Source organism: Bos taurus, chromosome 18, assembly GCF_002263795.3.
Source record: "Bos taurus isolate L1 Dominette 01449 registration number 42190680 breed Hereford chromosome 18, ARS-UCD2.0, whole genome shotgun sequence".
Lineage (NCBI taxonomy): Eukaryota > Metazoa > Chordata > Mammalia > Artiodactyla > Bovidae > Bos > Bos taurus.
Genome location: NC_037345.1, coordinates 32,957,880 through 32,984,987, shown reverse-complemented (window position 1 = coordinate 32,984,987; position 27,108 = coordinate 32,957,880). Strand labels below are relative to the sequence as shown.

The following is a 27,108-nucleotide window of genomic DNA, read 5'->3' as shown; positions in this document are numbered from 1 at the left end:
CTGTTTGAAGAACTTAAGAGGTTAAGGGCTTGAAATGATAAATGCATTATTAATGTCGCCTCACAGAAACATCCAAGTCTATAATTTCTGAAGCAGAAAAAAAAGAAAAGACTAATAGGTTTTTACTCACTTTTTCCCCCCTGGTAAATTAACCTACAAGACCTGTGAGAAATGTATAAATTAGACATTATTAGAGAAAGTAATAATGGACCAAAAGCCATCAATTGAAGGTCTGATTCATTAGCAAGAGTGACGTACACAACTTAAGTGTTTGGCCCTCATCTTGTACCAAACTCTGCAGATCTGGGAAGAAAGAAATTATCAGCACAGGAAGTGGGTAAGTTCACACCTGGAAGGGTATCTTTGTCTATATGACCTGATGTGGTCTCTATAAGACCATGTGATACTTAGCGGAAGACAAAGGCTGTGGAAATAGAGGAAGGGTCTGCATTTCGGGAACCCAGAACACCTGGGTTCAACTATAAGCCCCACCAACAGTGAATCGTGTGGCCTGGTAAACCCAGATAGATTGAAAATAAAAAGATGCAGAGAAGACGTGTGAAAAAAAATGCTAGTCATAAAAACAAAGCTGGATTGGCTGTGTTAATCCAGAAGTCAACTTCAAGACAAGGAGTATTACTAGGGATAAGATGTCTGAAAACCTGTTTGCAAGTCTTAGGTGCTGTTGTTTTGTTCAGTCTCACAACCTTAAAGTGTTTCCACATTTAGGATATCACATGTCTATGTAAAATCTGCATCTACTCTAAGCCACTCTGAATCTGATCGTTCATGGTGCAAGAGATTTGTATTAATAGCTGAGAATGAGCCCTGCATAGAATCGCCCTGAGCCCTCCACAGGTGAGAGGACTGAGAAACAACACTGATACAATTTCTCAGCGTGAAAGACAGCTTTGGTACAATTATGGGTCTTATGAATCATCTATGCAAATTTCCTTTATCTCAAATTCTTCAAGCACCATCTGTGTACCAGATATTGAGATAGATGCTATACACACAGAAGGGAATTTGGTCAAGATCACTGCCTTCAGAAAGTCTACGAGAGCCACCGTAAGGTGACACTGAAACATATTGTACACCAAACTTATGACAAATTTTGGGGAGATTTTACTTTGACTACTTCCAAAGGAAAACTTTCTCTAAATCAGTATGGGGAATGATACCTCTTTTAAGGTTTTAAGGTCTGGGTATGAATCAAACTACATTACAAGCTTTTTTTTTTTTTTTCTTGAGCTGTGCCCTTTAAAATTTGGTTTGGGCCACTCTTTTTTTTATATAAATTTATTTAATTGGAGGCTACTTACTTTACAATATTGTATTGGTTTTGCCATACACCACTAGGCCATTCTTATAGGATGATTCTCAGATACTCTGACCGGTCAACTTCATAAGTAGCCCCATTAGGTACTTTTCGTGTTCTTATGTCTACATCTTTGTTCTTATTCTTTTATTCTTCATTTTGTTCTTTAATTATATCTTAGATTTCCATATCTGTGCCCATCACAATCCCACAAACTTACCAAGGCCTAAGGCGATTGCCACCACCTGACTCTAATACTTTCTGCTGCTGCTGCTGCATCGCTTCAGTCGTGTCCGACTCTGTGCAACCCCATTGATGGCAGCCCACCAGGCTCCCCCGTCCCTGGGATTCTCCAGGCAAGAACACTGGAGTGGGTTGCCATTTCCTTCTCCAATGCGTGAAAGTGAAAAGTGAAAGTGAAGTTGCTCAGTCGTGTCTGACTCTAGCAACCCCATGGTCTGCAGCCTACCAGGCTTCTCCGTCCATGGGATTTTCTAGGCAAAAGTACTGGAGTGGAGTGCCATTGCCTTCTCCGAATACTTTCTATACCCTGCCTATATCCTCTCAACACTCCCCATCTCCATGTGGATGGAACCAACTACAAGCAGTTCCGAATCTTTGCCCAAAGATTTTCTCCAGTCAGCAGAGTATGCTTAGCAAGGCAGAAGTGCTGGGGAATTAACCACCTGAGGGAGAAACCCTAAACCATCAACGGACAGGAGATGCTGGGAAGTATCCCCTGTCTTGCTCCTTAGGAACATAACATAGAAGGCTATCTTACATGGTATCCGAGATTTCTCCAGGTAGAATGAGTACTGGTTTCTCTCAGCAGCAAGTTGGGGAATAACACTATTGTATTCTTCCCCAACCCTGACTTATTTGCCTCTCCAACAGGGCTTCCTGAATCATCCTAAATTGATCCCCGGGCGGAGACAACATAAAGCTGGACTTAACTGCAGAATAAGTGAAGAGGGTGGCCAGAGGCTGACAACATCAAAATGAGAAAGCCAAGGCTGTGCCTTTCCCGTCTCACCCCAAAGCAAGATACCTGCAACAGAGATTCTCAGCAGTACCATCTCTCGAAGCGAAGGTCTGGGAGCGAAAGAGCTCCAAGACTCTATGAGAACCCGAGGGCAGCAGAGTCTCTGATGCGCCCGTGCACTGTGATTGTGACCCAACAAGACAGTGCTGACCCAGGAGGAGATGGATGTAGAGCTGAGCACCTGTGAGTCTGTGTCAGAAACGTTGTCCACCACACACGGAATGTGATCAGATCTTTACATCAGGGTTTGTTTCAGGAGTAACTCACCTAAGAGAATCCGCCTCTAGACACAGAAGCACTTGCTTTTCATCTGTTAGTTCACCTGAGAAAATTTGAGTCTTTGTGTCAAATGCATTTAGATTATGGTCCAGTCTCCAGAGACAGGTGACTTTCTACTCCAAGTGACTGCTATACAGCTCAATGCAGTTTCAACCCAAAGGGGGCATTTATTTACTCCCATTCTCAAGAAGTCATGGAATTTCATGTGGCTTCAGACAGGGCTTCAGAGGATGCTGTTTCTTACTCTTCTGTTGGTTCTGATATCCTCTTTGGTGGCTGCATTTCCACCTGGACTCTATAAAGTAGCCAAGATGGCATGTGGTTTAGCGATTATTTATGTGCCCAGACTCTGTAGAGAGTAGAGTGTCTCTTCTCTGTTTTAGCAATGTTTTGACTTATAGGGAGAAACCCTGAGTGAAATATCAAAACCAGGGCGATATTCTGTATTTTAGGCCATGACTGGATCATGCCTCTATTTCTGGTGTCTTCTGTGATGTCAGACCCACAGAAATAAGATAGACTAAGAATGAGGGAGAGGGTGTTCCAAATGCTAAGAAGGATCTCTGTAACCAGAAGAAAACAGACGGTGGTCAGAGCGAGTTCTACTGATGACAATATTATTTAGCCTTATTGCTTAATGCAAAGCAGAGAAAAATGGAGAAACACGAAGAAGTGACATGGGGCGTGGGGCTGACTTCTCACTGGGGCTACCTTTCAAATCTGATTTCAATGCCACATTACGTGACCACACAGTATTGTGTTTCACAAACTTCTCTGGTTAGAGAAGCACACATAAGTGTGATTAAGTGTGATACAATTAAAGGTTTAGGAGCCAAACTAAAATAAGCACAAATTCATATTCCTGTGACAATAAAATATAAAATAATGAAACAGTAGCTGTTATGGGCTGAATTGTGCCCCCCACTAAAAAAGTTAATATGCTGAAGACCTAAGCCCAGGACCTCAGAATGTGACTGGGTTTGGCGATAAGGCCTTTAGACAGACAGTTAAGTTAAAATGAGGCCCTAATCCAATCCGACCAACGCCCTTATAAGAACTAGAAATTTGGAAGCAAAAAAAGGACACCACAGGTATGTGCACAGAGAGAGGACCATATGAAGATACAGAGAGAAGGTGGTCACCTGCAAGCCCAAGTAGAGAGGCCTCAAAAGAAACTAAACTTGCCGACACATTGATCCCAGATTTCTAGCCCCTACAGCCAGGAGAAAATAAACTTATGTTGTTTAATCCCAGTTTATGTTATAGCAGCAAACTAATACAATAGCTACTTGTATTATGAATATTATTGAGGATTTACAGGATTCTAGTCACTATATGCACACTTTTATAGCAAGAGTATTGAAGCCCTGCAGCAGACTCAAGAAGTGTGATTAGTTTATGTATTTTATAGATGGAGAAATTGACTTTCAGGAATATTAAGGAACCTACCTGAGGTCATACTGGCTCTAATCAATGTCTACTTGAAACCTGCCCTTGATCGTTTGAACAATACTAAAACTAAACTCAAGGTCCATTCCCCAGATCCAGTTTTCCCATCTGGCATTTTTTCCACCAAACATCTTGATTTATAAGCCAGGGTCTGAAGAATCATTTTTAACCAAACCCTGCCCTATCCTTCTAATTCATTACGCAGTCTTGTTTATTTGACTTCATCTTCCTACACTCTGGTACAGTAAACACCCAATAAGAAATTATTAACACCATGGGGGAGAACTGATATGCTTAGTAATGGAATAGATAAGCATCAGTGTACATCAGAAGAAAGATCAAAGATTATGCTAAGATTTGAATTGAAGGCACGAAAGGGAGTCTTGTTCAGTTAGGTCAGCCCTGTAGGAACTCACCCATCCCTACACTCTTTCTCCCTCTGCTCCCATCCAGGCCTGTCTACTGTTCTCCATGCCCAGCATGCCTGCCATGGTCCAGACCATTCTCTCTTACGTGGATTAGCTCAGCATCTCTCTGTGCACCTTTTCTCATTGTCTGCCCTAGTGTATCTTCCATCCTAGCCAATATAACAGACAAGTTTCCTTTAAATCCCTTAATGGGCTCCACCACTGGATAAATGTTAGGCTCATGACCCATGAAACTTTACTGACTCTCACTATGACCCTAAATAGTGCCTTGATGGGGACAATGGCCAAAGAACTAACATAGTCTGGCTAAAGCTGCAACCCAAATTATAGCCCAGTCACAAATCCATAGGCTCTTATTTTTCAGTCACACCAAATCACTTCTCAGGAAGCCTGGTTTACTCTAACAGTGATCTATAGAACAGACATCTCTTCATCTGGGCATGCAGAAAACAGCCTTCCCAGAGATCAAGTCCTGCCTCTGCTGTGAACTAAAGGGTCACTTTGCAGATAAGCCAGGCCTCCCTAACTGGGCAGCTTCATCTGTAAAACATTAGGCTTTGGGTACTGAACTCTGTGACCCTCTCACGTTTCACAAATAATTATAAAATCACAGGCCATGTTGTTGAGAAGAAACAAAAAGATCTCAAGATGAACTAGAGACAGAAGAAAACAACATGCACTCAATTTGAGAGAAACATTGGTCCTGACAAAGGAACACGTGGATGCGCTGCCTCAGGAACCAGTGATTAAACAAATCCTGGGTTTTCCCATGCCCTCTGAGTTCTCTCTATGCTTGCCCAAGGGAAGCAAAAAATAAGAGCTAGCTTTTCCCCAGAAACAAAAGGGGTAGAAACCAGGCCTCAGACACACCTCTCCCCACCCAGATTGAGCCTGGATCCACTCAGGAGGTTGTAACTATGAGGGTAGGAAGCTGGGGCCAGATTCTCTCCCTTTTTATGAACATGGCTGCCCTCTGAAATCACACTAGGCATGACTTGTAAGAAAAAAAAAATCAGTAACTAAAGTAAAAACAAAAAAAGAAAAAACTGGAATCAGATTATGAGCAACAAATTATCTTGGAAAGCACCTGCAACTACACACTTCTCAAATGAGAAAATTAAGGGGAAAGAAGTTCAGAGAACATAACCAGTTCACACAATCAGGAGAAGATATTCAAACCCTTGTCATTCTGACTCTAAAATCTGTGCTCTTACTATGATACATCTTCTTCCTAATCATGAATGCTGTGAGAATGTCTGACGGACATCTCTGGACTGCTTAGAGTGGAGACAGATCGTGTTTATTGTTGCCATAGATTTCCTCTTCAGGCAAAGGCAACTCTTGACCTCTTTGGTATTGAGATGCCATATGGAGAATTCCAGGATCTCTTGTTCTAGCATATGTGTGAGTTATTTTTGGTGTCCACATCTAATTCCCTATACTGCTTCAGTTCTTTCATCAGGATGCTGGGGTTCAAGATTAATCACCTCCTAGTTGGGAAGAGCCATTTTCTCATTCAGTAGCAGATATTGGTCACATCAGTAGGTAGGCATTTAATTTGCAGCAGAAAAAAAATAACCAGGAAATAAAAAGTAAAAAAATAATAATTTAGCAATTGGATGTATGAACTCTATTCAGCATGTCTCCTCTCTGGGTGTCAGTTCACCCATCTGGAACTAGGACAAGTGTGACTGGACGATCCTTAAGGACCCTTCTGGCTCCAACCATCTTCAATCCTGTCTTTGACTGAGAACAGGAAAGGAAGAGTCTCATGGCAGCTTCGTGGGGCAGCCAGGAACCTAGATGGCCATGGACCCTGGGCAGCTCTGAGAATGAAGAGCCTGACCACTGCATTTCTAGAACATTTCCCTCTCCTCATTTACCCAAGCCATGTGCTGTCCCTCTAGCCTAAGGGACACAGCCAAGATTCTGGACCTGAGATGGAGAAGAAATCAATCCTTGACATTCTTGTCCAACAAGCTTAGGATAACAATGAAGTTACCCATTGTGACTTTGTAATGATCCACCAGTGAATAAATCAACCTTCCCAATCTAACCTTAGTGGGCACTGACACAATTCTTTACCAGTTATTAGGGATAAAGTTTCACCTTTCTCTGCTAAATAAAAAATTAAAACTTTATAAATATGAATACATTAATAATCAACACAGTTTGACAATCACTAATAGCTCAGTTATTGTAGTCTGTCATGGTCCTCTGTCCATGGAATTCTCCAGGCAAGAATACTGGAGTGGGTAGCCATTCCCTTCTCCAGGGGATCTTCCCAACCCAGGGATCAAACCCAGGTCTCCTGCATCTGAACCACCAGGGAAGCCCATCATAACAATAGCTGTAATTTATTAGGCACTTTACTAGACACAAAATACTTTGTCAGGTGCTTTGCATGTATTGTTTCATTGAGTCTGTTTCAACCTTATGAATTAGGTTTTTCTATGATTTCCATTTAACACATGAGGTAACTAAGGCTGAGAGAGGGTAAGTAATCGCCCACAGTAACACAACTAGGAGGTGATGGAGCCAATATTCAAAATTGAATTGACCTGACTTCAGAGACTATTGTCTAAACCACTCTGCCTTTTAAACTACCTTAAAAGTTGCAGGACTTTAGGATGAAAAGACAACTCTCCTCTTTGGTACGCCCAGGTTTGTTGGAATAAAATTATCTATTGAGTCTTTCCATTTGCTTTGACAAAGTTGGTAAGCCATTGTATTTCCTGATCTAGCTCTTCCACTAGTAACCATACAAAAGAAATCCTTGCCATGTTACTCTCTCAGAGTTTGGGGTCAGGTCACACAGGATGACAACTCCAGCAGCTGGTAAGACAGGACCTCAGACCTTCAAGAGGCTGAATTATAGCTGAAAGGCCAAGAAGTTCCCAAAGGCAGAGGAATGAGCCTGGAACACTCCAGGTCACAACATGGATTCCAGTTCTATGGATTTGATTCACTAATGGGTATAGGGCCACACCAATCTATGTAGTTCAGAGGAGAGGAAGCAGGAAGTGTGAAGGATTTCATTGGGCAGGACAGTGCTTCATTGGGCAGAGACTGGAAAATCTGTCTACACTAGATGAAGTCAAAATGGAGAAGGGGGCCAGAAGGAAGGTTGAGGAAACTAACCTATCGCTCCTGCCTCTCTCTCTGACAGTTACCCTGATAAGATCCTCAAATAATGAATGATATCATGCACATGTAAACATGCTCAACCCACAAAAAGTCAGGAAATGGGAGGGCTATGGGAATGTGGGAAGGTATGAGTTTATCATGATGACCAGGGTGTATCTGAGAATGACGCTACTGTGTTGGCGTACCCAAACCTTAATACCAGCTACAGGGACAGCCGATCACTGGAAACAGCTGCTTAACTCAATCAATGACAATGAAAAGGGGCAGAAAACATTGACCTGGTTTATTCTATGTTGCAATGAAGGGCTTCCCAGGGGGCTCAGTGGTAAAGAATCCACCTTCCAATGCAGGAGATGCAGGTTTGATATCTGGGTCAGGAAGACCCCCTGGAGGAAGAAATAGCAACCCACTCCTATATTCCCATCTGGGAAGTCCCACGGATAGAGGAGCCTGGTGGGCTACAGTCCATGGGGGTCACAAAATAGTCAGACATGACTTAGCGACTGAGCATGCACTGAATATAAAAAACTTCCATGTCCTGCAACAGAGATAACGTGGTCTATACCAGAGCAGAAAAGGGAGGCTAAAGGCCATTTATATAGCGAATCTCTTTCATGAAAGAGAATTTGGCCTGGAGGATGCTCCTCATCCCATCCTCTGAGAGGTACCCTCTGATGTGGTGGATGTCATCTCATCCACCTCTCATGATATCAGAGTCACCACAGTAAGCGAACTTCTGAGGTTCTAGCCGACTTCCCACATGCCTGGAATAGCACATAGATGTACTCTGGCAATGTAAAAAGAAGGTTCTACAGTTGAATGAACAAATTATGACCCCATACTGATATCCTGTAAACTTGGTTAGCATGAACTACTTTTCTAGGTCTGCTCAGCTCTGACTGCTATCACAAAGTAAACACAGTTTTTTGGGCCTTGCGGGTCCCATCATATGGGACGTCCCCTAAACACATGCACACACACGGTGGCTTTGCCTGTCTGGCCATCTGTAGCCTAGAGGTGCTAAGTCTATACACCTGTCACCTCACATTGCAGCAGAAGACAGATGCAGGCGTAGTAACAGAAGAAAGGCCTCTCTTACAGTCATAGTTTCCCCAAAGTGAAAAGCATGACCTTGTGGCACTGAGCCCTCCATCCCCTAACACAGACAAGCACGGTTGGAATACTGGAAAGAGTCTCAGCGTCAGAAGAGCAGTAGATTATAACTCTCTGTGGTCTCTAGGGTCCTCCAGTGCCCAGAAAAATTTTACCTGCATATCCTTTGGGTGCATGTAAACATGAGGAGCAATCAGAGGTGTGTGCTCATTCATTCATTGACTCCTTCACTTATTCTTTTATTTATTCTACTCATAAATCCACGCACATAACTCACCGTGGGCCCTGCCGTGTGACTGGGGCTGAGAACACAGAGAAAGAAAAAGAAGCACTCTCCCTCTATAAAAGAGGCCATGGGGGTCCCTGGTGCCATAAGGGCTCTGAGGGCTGAAAATCCACATACACAGACTCTGCCGGACTGAGAGAAAAGGTGCTAGAGGGAAAGCTTTAGAGAAATTTAGGTGAGAAAAAGCAGCTGTTACCTAATCTGAAACTCTCCAGGTATTTAGTAATGTTGATTGCTATTATGTTTTTACACAAAACTACTGTCAAGGTGCTTTAAGGGTCTGCACTGTTAAATCTACAAAGTAAGCCTAGAAGGTAGGTATAATGGTCCTCATTTTACAAATGAGGAAACTTAAAGACCAAATAAGTTACTTTGTGAAAACACAGCTAGGAAGTGGCAGAGGCAGGATATGAACCCCAGGTCTGCCTGACTCTCAAAGCCCATAATCAGGCATTACAGCGCATGACCTTGTCATCTGCTCTGATGGACAGCCAGTTGATTTTTCCTGGGCATCCAGGATCACGAGGAGTCAAACACAAGCCTTAGACCTCAGCTTACAGCAGGCTAATGTTTGCTCATGACGGCTCAGTGAGAGGGAAAGAAGGTTCAGTGATACTCAGTAGCATTCCCATCCTCTTCACCCTGTCCAGCCAACTGAAACAACACTGAGAAATGGAGCAGAGATAACTAATCTGGAGGCATGTCCCACCCCACTGAGATGTTCGTGCGTTGCCATAACAAGAGCAAGAGCTGTGATAAGGAGCTGGGAAAATCTGTTACAAAGAAGGCTACACCCAAATCAGGCAGTAGACACAAACCAGAATCAGCCCTGGGACTCTGCCAGCATGAAGAACCGGCACGGATCCCAGGGTGCAAATGGTGGTTCCCTTTCCAAAAGGCTCGTGAGTGCTGGCTGAGGCGTGGTCTTCGTAAAGCCAATCACTCATGGTTGCGAGGGCCAGTCTTCCTTTTGGATTTAGCCCCCAGCTCACTCTCTCACTATAGCTCCTGTTCCTCCAACCCCTGCATCCTAGCTGTCAGCCACAAAGAACTGTGTCTGCAGCTGCCAGGACACTCTATACTATTTCTGAGCTCTGGGCTATTGGTGTGCTTCCTTTTGCCACTTCCTTTCTCCTTACTTTGTTTAATTTGAGAATATCTATTCATTCTCCAAGATAGATTCAGTATGGCACCTTACCTGGGAAGTCCTCTATGTTCTGTGATCTATAACACCCCTCTCATTCAAATGAGAATAATTTAGTTCCTCTCTTGAAGGCAATCATTCTCCCTCAGGAATATCTATTTAAGAACATACCCAGACACCCAGGAGATGAAACCAGTCAATCCTAAAGGAAATCAACCCTGAACATTCATTGGAAGGACTGATGCTGGAGATGAAGCTCCAATACTTTGGCCACCTGATGCAAAGAGCAGGCTCATTGGAAAAGACCTTGATGCTGGGAAAGATTGAAGACAGGAGGAGAAGGGGACAACAGAGGATGAGATAGGTGGGTGGCATCACTGGCTCAACGGACATGAGTTTGAGCAAGCTCTGGGAGATGGTGAAGGACAGGGAAGCCTGGTGTGCTGCAGTCCATGGGGTCACAAAGAGTCAGACATGACTGAGCGACTTTGCAACAACAACACACTACACTCAAGTTGTAGGTTCATATTTTTGTCTTCCTCCATAGAGTGCTGCCTTTTGCAGAGCAGGGACTGAGCTGTATTCCTCTTTGTATTTACAAGATGTAGTAAAATAAACACGACACTGCAGATTCTCAATAAATACTGCATGAATGAATGTGTGAATGTATAAATGAATAAACTGATGAGCTCAAATTAATTTCGTAAAAACAAACCCCAGTCTAGTAGATGGAGGCAGAAATAATTTATCTTTTACACCAAGAATAGTTCTTGAGTCATCTTGATTCAGAGATGAGGCAGAGGATCCACAGAGATGGTCCAACTCAACTCCACATGGTCCACATAGGAACTGAGGTTCCGATGACTCACCAACAGCTATCATCTCAGGGTGAAGACTTTCACATGGGCATCAGGCCCTTTCCCATCAGTCAGAGAGGCAGTGATGATGCAAGTCTGGGACTGAATATTTAGGATGGGCCAGGCTCTGTTTTGGAGCTGGGGATCCAGTGGGAAATGAGGGCAGATGGATGAAGAAACACAGGTACAGCCTATATGAAGGAGGGACACTGAACCTGGAGCTGGAGAGCGTACGTTTCCTGCAGGAAGATCCAGGCTGGAATTCGGGGCATTCACAACTGGATCAGTGTGGCTCCTCCTGGATTTAGTAATGGCTCTTTTTATTAACAGTTCTTCCTAACCCATTTGTTGGGACCTACTAACTGCCAGGTCTGTACAGAGAGTTTTACAAACTTAGTCTTTTTAAATCCTCCAGTTTCTCCTAAAGTTAAGTTTACTCTTTCCATTTGACAGATGAGGAGACTGAGACTCCAAGCAGGTAAGTAGTGATAAAGTCCCCCTTCACCAGCTAGTAAGGGGCAGAGTCAGACTGTGGACTTGGAACAACTTAGACTAATTCTGCACCTCCCCGTCTAGGGATGGCTCGCTTTGACTATGCAAGCTAGGTGTTGAAAAGCCACAATTCCCACATTTCAGCAAAATCTCTGTCTTCCCAATAGTTACTGAATATCAACTAGGTCCTGAAATTGGTCCTGGACTCTAGGAAGAGATATGAGGGAGACCGAGAAGGACCAAGAAGGACTCTGCTAACAGCTGCCAGTCCTGAGTATTAAGGGGAAGGGAGGGAGGAGAGGAAGGAGGGGAAAAAGGAGGGCGATGATTAAAAGGCAGAAATGCCAAGAGTGATATCCCAAGCACTGTGGGAAACAGAAAAGGAAGTGACTCACGCTTCCTAAGGATGTCAGAGAGGTGAATTCTATCACGATTGCTTATTTGTTGATAGCCAACTTCTAGACGCTTAACTTCAGAGTAATAACCAAGTCCTCCTGGTGAGCGATGGTTTAGGAAGTATTATACACAACAGCATCCCACTGGTAAGTTTTAACAAGACTGATTGCTGGCAGCGTCTATGTTTCAAGATCCTGAGCAGCTAAACTATTTGAGAACTGGGTGATATGATCACCTACTGGCTGGTGGCTCTCAAGCTGCTCACTGGAAGCACCTTACAGGGGCTTTTAAAATATCACCAATACCCAGGCCACACATTTGACCAATCGAATCGGAATCATTGGGAGAGGAGTTACAAATTGGTAGCTTTACAACGGACACACACAGCCCTTGAATGCAGGCATGTTAAGGTACTTCAGTCGTGTCTGACCCCTTGAAACTCTATGGACTGTAGCTCCTCTGTCCATGAGATTTCCCAGACAAGAATACTGGAGTGGGTTGCCATTTCCTCCTCTGGGGAATTTTCCAGACCCAGGGATCAAACCCAAGTCTCTTATGTCTCCTGTGCTGACAGGTGGGTCCTTTACCACTAGTGCCATCTGGGAAGCCCCCACATAGCCCTTACTGATTCTAATCTGCAGCCAGTTGGGGAAGCCACTCTATATGGGGGGGCAGTTTTGGCAGCACTAAGTGACAGACTTTCAAAAACCCCTGAGATAAACGAGGTAGCCCTCTCTGTCCCCACAGGGCTCTGCACACACTTTCCTTCTGGCTCTATTATCATTCCCCATTTCCACCACTCTTCCTCATTTAGCAAGCTGGCTCTCATTTCAGGGTCTCTTCTCCTATGGAAGCCACCACATCACGTTTCTTTGTCAGCTGGCCTCAAACAGCATGTTTCCTTACTCCACAGCCCTGACCTCAGCTTATAATTGTACAGGCAGGAGGGTAAAATACTGAGTGAGATTCATCTTGTCCACCAGACTGGAAGCAGAGACTCTAAAAATTGTGATTTCCTCCCTGTGATCAGGACTTAACTCAGTGACTAGCACAGAGGGAGAGCTCCATAGACACATGTTGTGTGAATGAACAGATGAATGAATAAGGAAAGGAAAGAACTCCCCTATATCCCAGGCCATAAAACCTGATCAAATCTAGTGTTTTTTGTTGTCCCTGTTACTGCTGCTGTTTTTCTCAGCATTTCAACATTAACTAGCCTCTCCCATATCTGCATTTCAAACCCCACTCATCTTTCAGAGCCTCATTCCACACTCTTCTCCTGCATCCTGCCTTTCCAAATCACCAGCAGGAAGTGAATTTCCTCTTCTCTATACAACTCAGAATCCTAATTGGAATGTGCTACTCCATGTCATCCTGAACACACACATATCACCACTTTCAAGAGATTATAAGCAACTTGGAGGTGATAATTGCTTAATTCATTTCTGCCCTTTCCCCCTCGGTGCTGGCTAAAGCACCTTCCACATAGTAGGTATCCTGTAATTACTGGTTTCAATGCCTGTCTGAATGAATGAATATATATCATGGGTAAGTGGGAAACAGACTTCTGCATTCATTTTTCAAACATAAGCAAAGGGACAATCACATAGATTTTTAAGCTCATATGTATTCCAAGGATTGAGTCTAGAAAAAATTACTAATCAGGGTTCTTTTCTCTTTTCCTTTGTAGACCATACTCTAATTTTTTTTTTCAAACCAGAAGAGAGAATGAAGATAAGACAGTGATTCTGGTTGAGTTTGGATAATTATATTTTTCACACTGCTTAGCAGTTAAGATTGACAACTACTGATTATCTAAGACACTATGTATTTTTCAAAATAATTCACAAAACAAGAGTAATAATTGGATATAATTGCAAAACCAATGGACAGTTTCAGCACACTCCTGAATTTACAGACCTCAGTTTCCCCAACCATAAAATAAAAGGTATGGAATTGATCGGTGTTTCTCAGTGTTTGTTTCCTCAAGACATACAACATAATTCATACAGGGTTCATTCATTCACGAGGTCAAGCCCTCATCTCCCGCATTGTAGGCAGACGCTTTACTGTCTGAGCTACTAGGGAAGCCCAAATATATAGTGAGCATCTACTACGGTAAACTGAAACCATGTTGAGTAAAGGAGATATGCATTCGTCAACAGTCATATATATAAATGTCTGCACCACTGCCATGCCTGGGGGGTAAAAGTATTTTAACTGAGTGCAGTGTGGAAGTTTGAGACAGTCATAGAGGTCAGAAATAAATAAGAAAATGGAAAAAGCTCCTCCTGGAGTATGGGTACATGTTAGGGATTTTCAGAGAAACAATGAATAAAAGAGATATATTTAAAGGAATTGACTCGCAAGATTGTAAGGGCTGATGATTCTGAAATCTGTAGGGCAGGCTGATAGGCTGGAGACCTGGAAAGCGTTGATATTTCAGCTTGAGTTCAAAAGCAGTCTGGAGGGAGAACACCTCTTCCTCAGGGGACCTCAGTCTTTTCTCTTAAAGCCTTCAACTGATCAGATGAGGTCCACCCACATTATGGAGAGCAATCTGCTGCACTCAAGTCTACTGATTTAAGTGTAAATCTTATCTAGAAAAAAAAAAAAAAAAAAAACCTTTACAGCAACACTGAGGCTGATATTGACCAAATACCAGAGTACTGTGGCCTATCCAAGTTGACATATAAAATTAACCATCACAGGGCACATATGAAGGACAAAAATAGGCCAGAGTGATGACAGGGGGTGCCTGGGGAGAAGATGGTGGGAAAGAAGAGCAAGGGCAGGCAGCGGCACAGGCATGCTGGGCCTCATGGACCATATAATGGATGTGTGTCTTCTTCCCACAAGTAGTGTGAAGTCTCGCAGGTGTCTGAAGCAGAGGTCTGACATGATCAGACGTGCTCTCCCAAACCAGCAGTGCTGTGAAGTCACAAGCATAGATTATAGGGTTATGGAGACTAGTCTGTTAAGGAGAGCAGCAGAGAAGTGAGGGACTAAGATGGTGGCAGGGCAGATGGGAAATGCAACATAAAGTTTTTGCACTGGATGACAGATTCAACAAGTAGGATGACCAACCAACAGTCCCAGCTTTAGCACTGAGAGTCCTGCCTCCCAGGAAACTCCTCAGTCCTAGGAAACTTGTTTGCAAGGTCAACCTAGAGAAAATGTCAATGATGAGATTCGTGTTTCTAGATACATAAGAATTATCCCAAATACTCTCTAATTTGCTAAGGTAAGTGTTTTATAAAGAAAAGCATGTATGATGAGCCCACAGAACGTGGAGGCAACATGTTGGGCAACATGTCCTCCAAGTCCCCATTTAGCTCTCATATGCTGGACTGCTCCAAATCCAGAGGAATGCCTGCAAAGGCAGCATCTGCAAAAATACCATTATTACACCTGGATCTTCACTCAACAAAGCTCCTCCATCTGAGATACAAATTACAAATGCCCCCTGATTTCATTAAACTCTTCAATAGCTGCCTCCACCCTGTCCTTAGCTAGTATCAGAAATGTGCCTTTAATTAGTTTATTGTATACATAATTAGTGCTAGGGAAGTACCAATATATCTTTGTCTTCACTTAAGGAAGGATTTTCTTTACCTTACATGATCCCACTTGTACTCTGTCAGTTGGAGACAACTTGCTTCTTTACCTCTAGATCTTTGACATGTATTTCCTAAGGGCAAATAACATTCAACATTGTCACAATACTACTGTCTAATCTATAGTCCACATTCAAATTCCCTCAGGGGTTCCAATAATGTCAAGTATGTGTCACCTCCCATCATGCCTGCCACTTCCTGGATCCATAAAACATAATTTATAAATTAATTGATATAGTTGTTCATTCTTTGTCAATTTCCCCTCTGAAGTAGTTTTTCATTATAAAGTAAATTATGCTCATAAGAGAATGATAAAATAGAGATGGAAAAGAAGCATGAACTCACCACCTGAGCTCAAGAACAGCTCAGTTGCATTCATTTTTTAAGTATCATAATACATCACTACAAAGTCAATATAAAACAATACTACACATGTACAATACTGCATATATTGTTTAACTTCATATCTTAATTTTGTCTTTCAAAATGGGAACACTAATATTTCCTGTGTACTTCAAACTCTAAAACTTGATAACTGTATGACAGCTCAGCAAATAGGCATTCCACAATTTACATAACCATTGGCCACCGATGATCATTCACACTTTCAATTTTTTTGTATACAAATGAGAAAATTTAAATATTTGTGCATAAAGCTGTTTTGTATTTCTGCTGATTCCCTTATGCTGGATTCCTGAAAGTGGAATTTCTGGGTCCAAGAGCATTGGCAGTTTAACATCCCAGATACACATTGCAAAATTGCCTTCCAAAAGGGCTGTCGGTATTTCTACACCTGCCAGAGTTTAAGGAAATGCTTGTGGAACATGTAAAACATAGACTGGACAGCACTGTTGTTACAGGGAATTGCCTGAGGACCTCCTCACATGCCTTGGCCAAAACAGAGTTCTAGGATTTGCATTTTCCAGCGAGGTGGGTTCTCACCATTAAAGCATCCCTTTAGGACAATTCCTAAAATGGATATTTTATAACAGTAACTGAGATGTACAGACAAGTTTCATGGAGTCTTTGAATATTTGGTGTTTGGTTTTATGTTTGTATATTTGCTTATTTTCTAAGGAAATACTAAATTCTTGGAAATATTTGTGGTTAAGCATGGCTGGATTTTTGCTGCCTGTAATTCAACATTCTTCTACTAAAAGAGTACCCAGAATTTTCTCTGGGAAACAACCATTCCCCACACTCAACCCCTTGGTTTGAATGGAGTTGACATTTTCTCCTGGGAACACCATGATTGGAAAAGGTTATTTTCCAGTTTTCAGTTTTCCTAGACCCAGTGATTGAATCAGACTAGCCATGTTACCCAATTCAAGACAATGAGATTCATTCACAGGGTGCTTGTTCAACTACTGACAGAGAGAAGCCCTTTTTCACAGATGGCAGCTCTGAATCTCACATACTTAACTGGCCCTCCCATGGCATTTACAGCAGAAGTGAAAGTCACTCAGTTGTGTCCTACTTTTGCGACGCTATGGGCTACATACTCCATGGAATTCTCCAGGCCAGAATACGGGAGTGGGTAGCCTTTCCCTTTTCCAAAGGATCTTCCCAACCCAGGGATCGAACCCAGGTCTCCCATATTGCAGGTGGATTCTTTACCAGCTGAGCCACAAGGGAAGCCCAAGAATACTGGAGTGGGTAGCCTATCCCTTCTCCAGTGGATCTTCCTGACCCAGAAATCGAACTGGGGTCTCCTGCATTGCAGGCAGATTCTTTACCAACTGAGCTATCAGGCAGCAGAAACCTATATATTAATAACTTACAGAAGGGCTTACAGATGGGTGGGAGATGCTACGCTCTGAGGACATCATCTTTGACCTCTAGACCAACCATGCCTGAAAGGGAATCTACCCATTGGCCAATGATCATTGAGTCAACTATTTTGTTTCACTTAGTAGCTTAGGTTGTGTCACTCACCACTGAAAGAGCCTTAACTAATCTAAGATATATGAAAGAAATAAAGTTCAGTTCGGTTCAGTTCAGTTGCTCAGTTGTGTCCAACTCTTTGCGACCTCATGAGTTGCAGCATGCCAAGCTTCCCTGTCCATCACCAACTCCTGGAGTTTACTCAAACTCATGTCCATCAAGTCAATGATGCCATCCAGCCACCTCATCCTCTGTCATCCCCTTTTCCTCCTGCCCCCAATCCCTCCCAGCATCAGAGTCTTTTCCAATGAGTCAACACTTAGCTTGAGGTGGCCAAAGTATTGGAGTTTCAGCTTTAGCATCATTCCTTCCAAAGAACACCCAGGACCAATCTCCTTTAGAATGGACTGGTTGGATCTCCTTGCAGTCCAAGGGACTCTCAAGAGTCTTCTCCAACACCACAGTTCAAAAGCATCAGTTCTTTGGCACTCAGCTTTCTTCACAGTCCAACTTTCACATTCATACTTGACCACTGGAAAAACCATAGCCTTGACTAGATGGACCTTTGTTGGCAAAGTAATGTCTCTGCTTTTGAATATGCTATCTAGGTTGGTCATAACTTTCCTTCCAAGGAGTAAGCGTCTTTTAATTTCATGGCTGCAATCACCGTAAAGTTAAGACACACTGAATATCGATTTCTTCATTTTACATCTAGGGGTACGTAAAGAGTGTCACTGACTTTAGTCAAAGTCAGCCCAGAGACAGACTCAGGATGCGTAGTCTCCTCCTTTCCAGGATAATGCTCTTATCAAATACCTGATTCCTGCTGCATTTTAAGGAAAGATCAATAGTTATACAGGAACTTATTTCTGTCATCTACATTGTAGAGTGGTCACTGACTGAAGACTCTGGTAAGCCAGAAAACATTCTATATGTACTACAATTATTAGAAATGCAGTATTTTTAATTTTTTGTGTCCTTTATATAATCATAAAGTTTTCTTTAAAAAAAAAAAAAGAAAGAAATTATTTCATCTGTTCCAGGAACCTAATTTAGGATACCTACCGTTATGGACTTATCTTGACCTGAAGAAAGATTTTTAAAGGGAAGCCCAGTATTTTCCTTATGTCTTTAGGAAGAACCAGGCATTTTCAGGCAGCTAGCTTGGTTAAGAATGGAGACAGTCCCTGGGGAATCCCAGGTCTGCCCCATTTCAGCTCATGTTAAACAGCTTCTAGCAGCACATGATTGAAGTTTTAGGAGCTCTCCAGTATCTGGTGCCATGACTTAGAGCTTACTGACTGTGGGAACTTTAATTTTCAGTATAATCTGGAAAATCTCAGTAGCTGCATAATTCAGAATGACTTTTTTTTTTTTTAACTTGCAAAATGAAAGAGTTTATTCTTAGTGAGAGATTTTAAATATATCCTTATTCTTTTTTTTTTTTTTGTTTAGCCATCTCATCCTCTGTCTTCCCCTTCTCCTCCTGCCCCCAATCCCTCCCAGCATCAGAGTCTTTTCCAGTGAGTCAACTCTTCGCATGAGGTGGCCAAAGTATTGGAGTCAAAGCCACTAGACAGCTATATAACAAAGGTACACATATCCTATGTATAGTATTATGTAGAATATATAATTATAGAAATAATACATATGTAGTATATAACCCGCTACTCTCTAGACTGTAGCAGTGCTTGGCCTTCTCATTGCAGTGGCTTTTTTTTTTTTTTTGATAAATTTAACGCCTTTTATTGCCATACCTCATTTTACTGTGCTTTGCTTTAGTGAGCTTTATAGATACATGTTTTTTTTTTTTTTCCTTGTTAATTTTCTGTTTAGTTGATCTATCCATAAGTGTGAGTGGGGTATTAAAATCTCCCACTATTATTGTGTTGTTAATTTTTCCTTTCATACTTGTTAGTATTTGTCTTACATACTGCGGTGCTCCCATGTTGGGTGGATATATATTTATAATTGTTATATCTTCTTCTTGGATTGATCCTTTGATCATTATGTAGTGACCTTCTTTGTCTCTTTTCACAGCCTTTGTTTTAAAGTCTAATTTATCTGATACGAGTATTGTGACTCCTGTTTTCTTTTGGTCCCAATTTGCATGGAAAATCTTTTTCCAGCCCTTCACTTTCAGTCTGTATGTGTCCCCTGTTTTGAGGTGGGTCTCTTGTAGACAACATATGTAGGGGTCTTGTTTTTGTATCCATTCAGCCAGTCTTTGTCTTTTGGTTGGGGCATTCAACCCATTTACGTTTAAAGTAATTACTAATAAGTATGATCCCGTTGCCATTTACTTTATTGTTTTGGGTTCGAGTTTATACACCATTTTTGTGTTTCCTGTCTAGAGAATATCCTTTAGTATTTGTTGGAGAGCTGGTTTGGTGGTGCAGAATTCTCTCAGCTTTTGCTTGTCTGAAAAGCTTTTGATTTCTCCTTCATACTTGAATGAGATCCTTGCTGGGTACAATAATCTGGGCTGTAGGTTATTTTCTTTCATCATTTTAAGTATGTCTTGCCATTCCCTCCTGGCTTGAAGAGTTTCTATTGAAAGATCAGCTGTTATCCTTATGGGAATTCCCTTGTGTGTTATTTGTTGTTTTTCCCTTGCTGCTTTTAATATTTGTTCTTTGTGTTTGATCTTTGTTAATTTGATTAATATGTGTCTTGGGGTGTTTCTCCTTGGGTTTATCCTGTTTGGGACTCTCTGGGTTTCTTGGACTTGGATGATTATTTCCTTCCCCATTTTAGGGAAGTTTTCAACTATTATCTCCTCAAGTATTTTCTCATGGTCTTTCTTTTTGTCTTCTTCTTCTGGAACCCCTATGATTTGAGGCACTGCGAGCGCACGCCAGTGTCATTTGTTTGCAGCATCCCTCCCTCCCTCCCCATAGCGCGACTGAACAAAGAGAAGAAATACAGCTCCACCCACCAGAACACCGACACAAGCTTCCCGAACCAGGAAACCTTGACAAGCCACCTCTACATACCCACACACAGCGAGGAAACGCCACAATAAAGAGAACTCCACAAACTGCCAGAATACAGAAAGGACTCCCAAACTCAGCAATTTAAACAAGATGAAGAGACAGAGGAATACCCAGCAGATAAAGGAACAGGATAAATGCCCACCAAACCAAACAAAAGAGGAAGAGATAGGGAATCTACCTGATAAAGAATTCCAAATAATGATAGTGAAATTGATCCAAAATCTTGAAATTAAAATGGAATCACAGATAAAATAGCCTGGAGACAAGGATTGAGAAGATGCAAGAAAGGTTTAACAAGGACCTAGAAGAAATAAAAAAGAGTCAATATATAATGAATAATGCAATAAATGAAATTAAAAACACTCTGGAGCCAACAAATAGTAGAATAACAGAGGCAGAAGATAGGATTAGTGAATTAGAAGATAGAATGGTAGAAATAAATGAATCAGAGAGGATAAAAGAAAAATGAATTAAAAGAAATGAGGACAATCTCAGAGACCTCCAGGACAATATTAAACGCTACAGAATGACTTTTTAGAAGATATCCCTAGGGCAGAAAACTTGATCATACTTGTCCACACAGGTTTGCCTACACGCTCACAAACTGATAGAATTTTAGAGCTGGGAGGGCTGAGAAAATAGTATTAGTATAAGCCAGCGGTAGGAAGGGTTCCAAAATAAGAGACTGAGCTCCTCAAGGGCACCTTATGAGTCTGGGATAGAACTGGGGTGATGCCTTTTGTCTGACAGTCTTGTAAAAGAGAGACTCTCCATTGGCTTCCTAAGATGCAGTTACAGTGTTTACTGTCATTTTCTCCTATGTTATTGGTCTAAGAGTGTCATCCCCTCTTACTAAAACTCTTTGAAACATGAGTTAGCCATTGAAGATTATAACCACTGTTCCATCCTTTATTCCCAAGCCCGTGTGAGCACCATTTGAAATGGTGCTACCACGATCCTACACAGTCAGCCTACCATGATCCTCACTAGCCAACCCTTTGGAGGCAGACTTCTGCCAGCCTACACTTCTAGTCTGTTGTGATGATCAGACTGGAACATAGTAGGGCCTTTTGGCAATTGCTACTCACACTTAAGAGGCCCTTTGGGGATATTCTCTGCTGCTGTTCCTGTTGCTTCTGCTTCAAATGCCAAGACTGAAAATATCAGTGCTACACCCCAATTGGTATAGCTATGCATCCTTCATTTGCCTAGATACAGTTGAGACTGGTTTAAAAACACAGAGCCAGAATGAGAGAAGTCACAGGTGAGAATTTGGCCTGCAAATTTTACTTATTTAACATTAAAATAGCTTTGCCTAGTGATGCTTTTTCAGTGATTCCTAAATCACTGGGGCTCCAGGATCCCCGAGGTCAAGACAACTGACAGGCCGGTGTCTACACCTCTTCATTCCTCTGAGCCTCCTCCATGCCTTTCTGACCAAGGCAGCTGCAGTGATGATGGTTCTCAGAACTTTAAACAGCTTCACCTAGACACCCTTTCTGAAAGTGCTGGTAGGAGACCAAACGACAGGAAGTGGAAGAGAAATACAAAATAGACTAATTTGTAAAAGCCCTTGCTGGACTGCAGAAGGCTTGAATTCATTTCCAGGTTTGTAGTGACTGAGATTTCATTGGGTAAAAACATTAGCCTCTCTGAGTTTTCCATTTCTCCATCTACATTGACAGGCTTTTGCTAAGGTTAGGATAATTGATTTTTTTGTTGTTATTTAATTTTTCCAGGAACAGTTAACATTTACTAGGCACCTAGTAGCCTCGGTTATTTGCACCTAAAGAGCAAAGCTAACTCACTCCTAGTCTGTGTTCTTTTGAATGGTTAGCCTTACTTCTTAGCTCTGTTAACCACTCTTCTACCATTAGCTTCAAGGTCAGTTTTAATAATCTAATCCATAATTGTCTACTGCTCCCTGCCACATGAATAATAACTGGGGGTGGGGGGCAAATAAGGCAAGCAGTTTACATTTTCTGTGGATAACTGATTTTTAAAGCTAGGAAGAACATTAAACTCTACTACCTCACTAAAGCATAACCCTTAAAGTATCAGTATCATCAGTCTAATGCCAGAGTTTTGGGGCAATGTCTATCCCCAGAGGCCGGGGGGCTTGGAGTTGTCAGCAACAGGGGAAGACCAGCTCAATCTTTGGGGGTTCAAAGCAGGGATGAGGCACTGGGCACCAGGATGCAGTCTCAGTTGAAGAAGAGTAAGGATGGTGAAGATGGAAGATCTCAATCAAGGGAGGTGGGCATTCTGATCTAGTCACTGCCCACTCAACTTTGGGGATATGGCTCCAGGCTTCTAGCCCCCTCAGCAAAACTCAGTCTCTCCCCAGACCTGGTCAGGCTCACATCTCATTTCTCTTCAGATACAGCTATGTTGGAGAAATTCAATATGGTTTACTGGCAGACACCTGTCCTCTGACATTGTGGGAAGTTGAGAGGATCCAGGTCTTAAGTTTGGTTGGAAAAGTGGAATCAAGTAATTCAGACCCAGTTTTTATACAGACCACTACAATCAAAACAGATAAGATAAAATGTAGATCTCAAAGGTCCAAAGTGTTAGTCACTCAGTGGTGTCTCACTCTCTGTGACCCCCTGGGGACTATAGCACTCACCAGGCTCCTCTGTCCATGGAATTGTCCAGGCAAGAATATTGGAGGCCATTCTCTTCTCCAGGGGATCTTCCTGACTCTGAATATTCATGGGAAGGATTGATACTGAAGCTCCAATACTTTGGCCACCTGATGAGAAGAGTCAACTCACTGGAAAAGACCCTATTGCTGGGAAAGACTGAGAATAGGAGAAGGGGGAGACAGAGAATGAGATGGTTGGAGGGCATCACTGACTCAATGGACATGAGTTTGAGCAAACTCTGGGAGATGGTGAAGGACAGGGAACCCTGGTGTGCTGCAGTCCAAGGGGTCACAAAGAGTCAGACATGATTTAGCCACTGAACAACAACAAAGGTTCAAGGTAGAGAGAGTGGGCATACCTAATCCTTATAGAAGGGGGCAGTCAACAGAACATTCCTGTAAGCCGGTGATGCTGTTTCTGCCCTAGTCACCATGTAGCAGATGTGTACAGGTCATTGAGTTCCCAACACCTCATATGGGAGAGTCACTGGTCAGACTGTCTGGGACACTTGATAACTGAAACCTGGAAAACTCCATGAGAGATGTCATCAAGCAGAATCAGAGAATAAAATCTGCAACTCACTTGGGGGGAACAATCTGAGAGGGTGGAGAGAGATGAGTGTGTTAACCTGGTGTTGGTGAGCTCCAGCCACTGAAGGACAAGTCTGTTCCATTCTCCCAAATTTGCCATCAACTCAATACCAAGTCCCATTTGTGGTCTCCAGGCCAGTGTGAGACTCCCTCCCACTCCAGAGGAAGCCTCCTGTTCTTCCACCCTGATGCTCTGTGTGTCTGGCACCCCTGCCTCTCCCTCAGCACTTCCAGCCCTTTGGGGTTTGATTGCCCTGTGATTAAGGACGTCTGTTGGGGTCTAACATACTGAGAAAAGTGGGGGGGGGGTGGAGAAGGCAATAAATATTTAATGAGAATTTTTGCTTCCAAGCCTTCCTCTTAGTGGGGGAAATGGAAATCAAAAGTCTTCACAGGAACCCCTATGGTTGATGGACAAAGAAATGTTCTCCCACTGGCTGTGAAAATGAGCCGCTGGCACCTCAGCAAGAGGCAGCTCTGAGAGGGGAGTCTTAATGAATCACAGAGCAAAGAGCCCTTTCCTGGAAGGAATTATCCCTGGTGCTTTCTCTAATAACACTCACAGGCCTCAGCCTGATGGATGTGGAGTTATGGCTTAGAGTGGAGGCTCCGGCGGGTTATAAGGGTGAGATTTATGCAGCCTTCCCAATGAGTGCCCTTCACTGCATGGGAAAGCGGAGCCATAACACCAGACCCTGCAGCCGGCTGGGACCCCACAGAGGGGCTACCTGGGGCCTCAGACAGCGACAGCCAGAGGGACAAAACTTCCTCAGAAGAAGCCACAGAAATGGTGAGGAGCTGGGCATGTGACCTGGGATAAGGCAATGAGCCTCTCTGTTCCTTGAATTTCCAAACCATAGAAGAGAGGTAATACCTGCCTCACAGGACAATTTCTGAGAATTTCATGAGATGATACTTTTTAAGAGCCTTTAGAGTGACTGACATACAATAAGCATTCTATAAATGTCAGCTACCGACCAGCTTACTGCTGTCATTGTGGTGGTGATGACTTTAGAGGACCTTGGGGCTTAGAACCTACACGTGCTGGACAACAGCTGCCATATGAAGAGGCAGGAATGCAGTTGATCTAGGGAAGATTCCAGGTCTTCTTAGTAGTAACCGCTGACATTATTGACTGATTACCAGGCTCAATGGATTCATTATGCATTATCTCACTTAACCCTCACAGTCACCAATGATAAAGACCTCACTAGTACCATCATTACCACCATCACCATCATCATGAGAGGTGGGAATGAAAACCACCTCTGACTGACATCAAAGCCTGTGTCTGGTCTTTGTCCCACAGTCATCTTTGCTGCCCACTCCAAGACCTCCTCTGACTTCAACACTGAGGCTTCTGTCTCTTATGCTGGCCTTCTTCCCACCACACCCCTGTTGGGCTTCCTCAACTGCCACCACTGATAAAACTGAACTGAAGCCTCAATTCTCCTCTTCTCTGGAGATCATCTGCCCTACTGTCCCGGCCCCACCAGCACATGTCTACTGCCGTAGGCCCCAGCTCTCCTAGGCCCTGGAAAAACACGGGACATCAAATCCTTGTCTTTACCCTTTCTCCTTAGAGCTAGCATCATCTTCAGTCTTCTGCCTCTGTTTCCCCTCTTAGTCTGTTCCTATTAGGACCTGGCCAAATCTTATCCTCTCAGCTAAGACCATATGTATCTTGACCTTATATACGAGAGCCAAATTTCTGCCTAGGATCCTATTCCCAACTATCTGCATTTATGGCGCTGCCATCTATCTTGCTATCTGCCCTTAGGTGCATGCCCGAGATCCTGACCTGGAGCCGCTGGATAATGGAATGGACTGGTAGAGCCTGAGGTCACTATTCATCAGGGACTACCAAGAGTGGGGCCTACTGTTGCCCCTCATTCATGGTTTCAGGCTTCCAAGCAAAGCTAGCTCCCAATAAAACACTTACTTCCTCTCTACCTCATTCAGATTTAGATAAGGAAGAGCTAATGCTTATCAAATGATAGGGTGGCCTTATCAAATTATGTCTGAGGCCTAACTTTCCTGTATCTAATTCTCATCTGACTTCCTTTACCCCAATTCAAGATGTGCTCCTGGGCTTCCCTGGTGGTCTAGTGGTTAAGAATCTTCCTGCCAATGCAAGGGATATGGGTTAGATCCCTGGTCCAGGAAAATCCCACATGCCACGGAGCAACTAAGCCGGTGCGCCACAGCTACTGAGCCTGTGTTCTGGAGACCAGGAGCCACAACTACTGAAGTCTGTGCACCTAGAACCCGTGCTATACACCAAGAGAAGCCACTGCAATGAGGAGCCCAAGCAACGTAACTAGGTAATAGCCCTCGCTCACTGCAAGTAGAGAAATCCCATGTGCAGCAACAAAGACCCACTGCAGCCAAAAATAAAACAAAAAGTTAATCAAAGATATGATCCTGTGTTGCATGTCCATGTCCTCCTCATCTATCTGATTTTCTAAGATTTAATTGCCCAAAGTGGTCCTGCCCTTACTTGGTCATTTTTGTGCTGGTAGAAATAACCTACTGCTCGGAGGAGATGCATTTGTACTTGGCCTCGGCTCAGTCCCTCCATGCTGTGTCTTTGCTGGTTCCCACCACTTCCCTCCTCAAATTCTGGGCTCTCGTTTGCTCCTCTTCCATGTTCAAAAGTTGATTTGATACGGGATGGCAGAATGCACTGATGGATGAAGAGTGTCTTCCTCCTCCATGTAGAAACCACTGCTCACAGAGCAGCATGTGTTGGACAGTGAACTAGTTAAGGACAAGGATTATTGATGGACTTCTCACTTCATCCCCAGCACCAAGGACAGTGCCTGTGGCTCACTGGGCTTCTGGTTCCTCATTTTTCCTTGGGTTCACCAATCTCTTTGGGAAGGGGCTGCCACCATATGCTGATAATCTGTTCCTAAGGGCCTGAGATAAATGAAAATTCCTGGCCATTTGGTCGCTGTCTGACTGCTCACAGGTAGCCTCCAACATTAAGACCCCTGATGAGGACTTCATCCCTAGTGATGTCCCTTTCCCTACAAAAATACCATGCTCACTGTAGATAAATGAATGAGCAAATGAATAAACCATAAGTAGAGGCCTGCATACAAAGTCTCTGATAGAATGGTCTGCTCAGTTCAGGGGTACCACTGAGTATCATCCTTTGGGGAGACATAACAGATTGAGGGTCTCACAAGGGAACAGATGGGAGATTTGGAGGAACAGATGCAAGGTCAGGAAGGTCAGAATTAAGAGGCTAAAGGCCTGTTGGCTGCTGGTGGCATTCAGGATGGTGGCAATCATCCTCCCTGGCCAGAAATTCTGTGAGGCCACAGGGCATGAATCTGAGTCCCCCTTCTCTTTTCCTTCTCACTGATTTCCAGTTCTCTGAAGGGACAGATGGACCTAGTTCAGGTGAGCCAGGA

At 43.1% G+C, this 27,108-nt stretch overlaps 1 long non-coding RNA gene across 2 annotated transcripts in view; it reads right to left on the bottom strand.

Annotated features, from left to right (window-relative positions):
- The window catches only part of LOC132342819 (uncharacterized), a 269,479-nt gene that overhangs the window by 158,624 nt on the left and 83,747 nt on the right, over nt 1-27,108 (bottom strand). The window contains exon 1 of one of the 2 annotated variants that reach the window (XR_009491339.1): nt 2,367-2,432. The exons of the other annotated variant lie outside the window; for it this stretch is intronic. This is a non-coding gene — a long non-coding RNA (uncharacterized lncRNA). Of the gene's footprint in view, nt 1-2,366; nt 2,433-27,108 lie in introns of those variants that run through there. 2 annotated transcript variants of the gene reach the window in all.